The sequence below is a fragment of the Lynx canadensis genome, chromosome F2 (assembly GCF_007474595.2).
Source record: "Lynx canadensis isolate LIC74 chromosome F2, mLynCan4.pri.v2, whole genome shotgun sequence".
Taxonomy (NCBI): Eukaryota; Metazoa; Chordata; class Mammalia; order Carnivora; family Felidae; genus Lynx; species Lynx canadensis.
In genome coordinates, this window is record NC_044320.2 from 45,535,073 (window position 1) to 45,541,753 (window position 6,681).

Sequence of the window (6,681 nt, forward strand, 5' to 3'; positions counted from 1 at the left end):
AGAATGATGGTCAAAATAACACTATCTGGTTTTCAGATTAGATGTTGCTGATTTCTGTTATAATTAGCTATTTAGAAATAACTTTTTTAATGGTCATCTCTTTAATTTTAAAAGCCTTTAAAGAAGGGAGAGGAATCTGTTCCACGGGATATTTGAAACTCAGGAGTTCTAATAACCTTGCATATTGAACATAAACTATTCATTTATTTCACAACTAAATTATAACATGGTACTTCTGAATTGCAAAGTAATTGCTGCAAACTATTTTCTATGGTAGCTAAAGATTTAAAATAGATCATTCTAAAGGTGAATCAGTAAAATCTCTTGATAATTGATACCCTAGATCACTTGTGTGCCTGAGAAAATAAAAGGTAATGTTTTATTTTCCTTCTTCCTTCTCTTTCTTTCTTCGTATAATTTGATGGATATAGATACGTATGCCATGGGAGGGAGCAAGTCAGGAGGAAGGGAGGACATGTTTCTAAGGTGGAGTGGTGGTAATTGACCCTAGGTGGGGGCGGTTATGGTTACTGTTATAGCAGATGTCCTGTGGAGAAAGGACTGTGATGTCCAACTTGGCATTTGCTCTTTCATTTCGTTTTATTTTTTTCTGATGCCCCTAAGTCAATGAAATGCTACCTGCCCTTCAGAAAATTGTTAGTCATCTGTCCCAGGCTGCAGTAATGTTTACAATGCCTTCATAATGTCAAAAGACTTTGATATAATTTCCAGTTGATGTGTACCCTGCTTCCGTGACTGTTTCCTTGGGGGCATGTTCCTGCTGTCATAACACTTTCATCTCAGCACCTAGAGTACCTCTTGCCCTTGTTTCTTTGTAGCAGGTCCCATACTATCACGTGTACACCGTGTGGGGCCATTTTTGGTCAAAATTGCTTGCTAGAACTCAAAATAGGCCAAAGAGGGGATACCACCCATTACAGACTGCTTTCAAGTAGAGAGGTGCAGTGGAGCGCCCATTGGATAAGCGTATTTGGCAGTGTGTGTGCTCATTACACAAAGTTGTATAGTACTTTCTGCCATGCTTGCCCTCCTTGGTTGAGGCCACCCGTCAGCACTCATTGCAGGGAAAACATGTATAAGCAGTACACTGTATTCGGAGTTCAATATTGAACATGTTTAGAGATAGCATTAAATGCATCGTAGTGTTAAAACAGCATATGTGTATATGGTAAATTTGATCATTCTGCCATGTTTCAACAAAATTGATTATCCAAACTGAGTAATTACTGATAACTACTGTCTTTGACTAATATTCTGTAGGGTAATCTGCTGGGTGAAAGGCTTAAAAATCATAAAATATGCAGAGAAGTTAAATAGAAAAGAGTAGAGTATGCATCGAACCAAAAAGGAATAATTTGAAAGTTACAAAATTCTTATCGTAGGTATACAATTAGAGTAGTATGTGGTAATGTAAGTGTATTATCCTAGGATGCATAAGATCCATGACCACCATCTAGAAGCCAGGAGGGAATTCTTTGATTCTGTCTTTATTAGTTATAAAGCTATTTTCAGGAGAAATGTTTTGAAGCATGACCTGTTCCATACTCCTGATCTCTTACAGCCCTGTGCTAAGTTGACCTCAGCAAGGAGGGCAGGGAGCTGAATGGTTTTCCATTAAGTTTTTTCAGTTCATTACTCTGACTTTCAGTTAATTAACTGGTTTTGTGTCATCGCATTTCTACTTCAAACTTACAAAAGAACAGCTTTGCTTGGAATTCACATTCTAGGTAATTTTCATAGCACTGCATTAAATTATTAGATGGACTTGGAACAGATTTGGGAAACATTGAGCCTGAGGTTGTCTTTCCTTCTCCCCACTTGGCTGCTAGGATCTACAGACTTCTGGGCACAGATGAGGCTTGCTTTCTGGTGGGAGTGTTGGCAGAAAAAAACAGAATAGGGATTTCTCCACTGGGAACAAAGACGGGAGAGCTGCAGACCTTGGGGAGACTTTCACTTTGAAATTCGTGGGCTTTCTGAATGGAAGTTTGATATGGGCCCCACCAAAGTATGTCAGCTCTCCCTGGCCTCCAGTAGGCTGAGAACAGCTAAGCAGCCTGAATTTTTCCTACTGCGTGAGAAGGAGAGAATTCAGGAAGACCATATCCGGAGAAGCTTCCTGCAAACTTCCTCCAAGGAATTCACAGCTCGCCTGCTTCACATTCCATCCCTGGCATTTCTGAGGTCTCATAGTAATTGCAGCATTGTTCTTAGTGTCAAACAACTGGAAACAAAGTGCACACCGCTTTAGGGGATCGGCGGCTCAGATTGTAGCATACACACACCGTGGAGATTGAACCAGCCACTTCATAGAAAGAAAGAACTTAGATGCGTGCCAATGAATGCTGAGGCCCACTTCTCCCAGCCAGTCACTGGGCAAGGTGGGGATGCTTGGGCCTGTACATTCCTGGCTGATGTGGGATTCCTCTGAGAGGAAACATTTTCTTAGGGACACCCCATCAGTCTGGCTGAGGCTTTCTCGGGACTGAACTGCAGTCTGAGGTCCAGCCTTCTCTCCTTTCACAGGTGTTGGTCTCGAGTCTTGGTCAAAAGACCCTCTCTGCCAACTCCTGCTTCTTCCCCTTTATTCCTCACAGGCCTTTTCTCCCAGTAAGTCTCTTGTGTTTAGTTCAACATGCATCTGTTTCTTGGCAGACTGGAACTCATCCAATCTATGATGCAGTGAGGAGACAAAAATCTCTTCTGTGATATTTCTGCCTAAAATGCCTGATGTGACTCTCTTTATGAGGAAACACCAGACAAACCCAAACTGAGGTACCTTGTGAAAGCAACTGGCCTGTAGTCTCGAAAGCTGTCAAGATTGTGATATAAAATGACTGAAAAACTGTTCCAGGTTGAAGGAATAAGAGACGAGATAACTTAATGCAATGTGTGATCCGGTATTAAATTTGTTACAAAGGATATTATTAAGATAATTGGAAAACTTGAACGGGTTCTTTTTGTTCGATGGTGGTAACCATCTTGATGGCATGGGAGAAAATGTTCACTGGAGAATTCAGGGCTAATGAATTGGTCATCATGTCTGAAACTGGGTTCAGAAAGATAAAGATCTTTGCACTATTCCTGAAACTTGCCTGTAAATTTGAAATTCTCATCTTTCAAAAAGTAAATGTGGGATATGGAGAATGGACTGAGAGGGACCAAAGAAGGAAAGTCTGGAACAAGTCGGAAGTCTATTGCGGATGTCCAGTTAAGAACGAGTGGGCCGGCAGGGTTGGTAAGCAAAGAGAGATTCAAGGCAGATTTAAGTGATAGAAGTCACTGGACTCATTAATGAATTGGACATGGGGGATAAGGAAAAGAGGTAGTAAAGGTAATTTTTTGTTTCTGGCTTTAGCAACTGAATGGAGGCTAGCCTCTCGGTGTAGGTAGCAAGGAAGATGAAGGGAATAATAGGTTTGGGAAGAAATTCAGGAGTTCTCTTTTAGATATGTGATAAGTAAGAATCCTGGTGTTAGTAGGCAGTTGGTTATATGGGTCGGGGACTTAGAAGTCTGGGGCAGAGATGTAAATTTAGTAGTTAGCGGCATATAGAGCCATTGAGATGGATGGGATCACCTGCGGAGAAAAAGTAGACATTAAAGAAAATCCCTAAATTAGACCCTGATGACCTCCAAAATTTACAGGTGAGTTAGAAGAGGAACTGCAGCTAGGGAGACCAATTATGATGAAACAAATTTAAATAATTACTCATCTGTCCCAGACTTTTAAGATGGGATATAGGTAGGATTCTGCATGTTTATCCAAAAGGAAGGCATGCCAAAGTGCTGGATTTGTTGGCTCCTACCTCAGAAAATGTTCTCTACTAGAGTTTTCCCTTAGGCTACATGGGCTGACCATTCCTGCCTTCCAGCATCATCCTTCTTTGTAATAATAGTGGCTGAAAACAAGCTGAGCTCTAAAGGTGGTTAAATTTGCACTTGTATTAGGCTCACTCTTCATAAGAACTTTGGGAATTACTGTTTCTCCTGGGTCTCATTAGAAGCTTCCTAGGTTTAACAAACATACATAGTTGACTTATTACATATATGAGGGAGAAGACTATTCTCATTTTCAATTCACTATAATTGTTACGATCAAAGGGAATTGTAATGACAGTTTTCTTAAATACAGTTAGCTTAAGGCTACTTAAGTATTCTTTCAGAAAACATTCTCATTTAAAAATTTTTAACTCTGGGCCAGGAACCCTAGGTGGCTCAGTCAGTTAAGCGTTTCAACTCTTGATGTTGGTTCAATTCATGATCTCATGGTCTTGATATGAAGCCCTGTGTTGGGCTTTGCCCTGGGCTTGGAGTGGAGCCTGCTTAAAATTCTTTCTCCCTCTCCCTCTGCCCCTTCCCCGCTGGTGCTCTCAAAATAATAATAATAATAATAATAATAATAATAATTAACTCTGATTTGTGTCTGAAAGATATAAACATATGTAGATTGATTTTATGTATTTTTATATGTTTGCTGTTACACAAATTCAATAAAAATAGCCAACATTCTCTAGATAAAGATAGGTGGTAGTTCTTTTTGGGTACCCCAGTAATAGATGAGTAGGAAAGCAAAAACTAAGTAGGCAGGAAAACAGTTCCTTAGGAGTGAAAAAACAAAAGGGGGGGGTGATCTTGATGACATTTCAATGAGGGGTTTTTTAAGAAATTATTATTTATTTATTTTGAGAGAGCATGTGCATAAGTGGAGACGGGGCAGAGAGAGAGAGAGGGAGAGTGAGAATCCCAAGCAGGCTCCGTGCTGTCAGCGCAGAGCCTGATGCAGGGCTCCATCCCAGATGCCCTAGTGAGAGCATTTCTAGGAAGATGTCACAAATACTCATAGTGATCAAGAAATCCCTTCCAGGGCCCTGTAAGGTGTGTACTTTGTATAACCCCTACTCAAGATTGCCTTGAGAGCTCTCGAGAGAGCTGACGTTGAAAGACTTAAAGCATTTCACTTAATCTGTCAGTTTAACAGAGTTCTATCTCAGCTGTGCCATTCACTAGGGAGAAGCTTCACTAAATGGACTTTGGTTCTGACTTTTCCCCAGGTTCCTATTCTTTGTCCTTCTCACATTTATAAATGAGCCTAGCTGGAGTTCTTTGCTCCCGACCCTCTAAAGCGTTAATGGTGGAATCAGGAGTAGTAGTGGACTGAGTTACTCGAATGGTATTTGCCATTGCACAGAGCAAAAGAAGGGGCCAACTGGACAGTCTTTCTTCCACGTCACCAGTCTATACGTGATTGCTTTTCTCCTTTTTCCCTGGAGTTGACCAAGGACCCTGAATAGGGTTCAGCTGAAGCAGATACCTGGAGATAACATCTTCCATGAGGTCTTAGAGATCCTTACTAAGGCGCACAGTTCTCTTGTTTCACTCTCACTCCTCAGAGGCATCTATTTGTCTTGTTCTCTGCCTTGTTCATCACTGCATTGCCAGCACCTAGAAGAGTGCCCTGCACCTGGTAGATGCATTATAAATATTTGTTGACTTACTGAGTAGTCAAAGCAGCATAACCTTGTGTAGATTGTGTAGCAAGGTTATGACTTGCTTACATCACTGGATTTAATAAATGTTCCAAAAATGTTGGCTCTAAGTCGTTTTTCGCTTTTTATATGTTATATAAAAGCCAGAGAATACAATATAATACTCCAAATTATGCTATACCAGAGGATATTTCTTTTGCTGGACTACTGAAAACAACATTTAACTTCTTGTGAATTCAATAAAGACTTTCTGAATATTTTTAAAAATTCATCAAGGGATATTATAGAGCTCAGTATAATGGAAATAAATAGTCATTATAGTCATTGCAAAATCTTTACCCTTTGATATTTGTAGAAGTATTTTTCCCAATATGTTTTCATTTTACTGATGACTTACACATACCTCAAAATTTAATTAGAGATCCTCATCTAGTTGTAAGAAATAATGGAGATCCCGTGTTCCCTTCACTCAGTCCCTTCCAGTGGTAGCATCTTGCAGAACTATCAGTACAGTATCACAACCAGGGTATTCATATTGACGCAGTCAAGATATAAATGAGTTCTATCCCAAGGGTCCCTCATTTTGCCCTTTTATAGCAACACTTGCCTCTTGTCCCTACCCCACACCTAACCCTGGCAAGCATTAATCTGGTCTCCATTACTACAACTTTGTCATTTCAAAATTGCTAATATAAATGGAATCATACAGTATGGAATCTTTTGGAACTGGCTTTTGTGTTGTTTTTTTTCTTTTTTAACTCAGCATAATTTTCTGGAGATTCATCCAGATTGTGAATAATTGGAAAAGAATTCAGTCTCACTAATAATTAAGGAAATGTAAATGAAGACGATGATGGTGCTATTTTGTTAAACCATCAAAGCTTAAAAAAAACACACAAAAAAGGGTGCCTGGGTGGCTCAGTTGGCTGAGCGTCCGATTCGATTTTGGCTCAGGTCATGATTCCAGGCTCATGGGATGGAGCCCCAAGTCGGGCTCTGGGCTGAGTGTGGAGCCTGCTTAAGATTCTCTCTCTCTCCCCCTGCTCCTCTCCCCTGCTTATGCTTTCTCTCTCTTTCTATAAAGTAAAATACAACGCACACGCTCACACACACATGATAACATCGAACGTGTGCAGCGTTGGAGGAAAACGTACACTGTAGTAAAAGCAGTA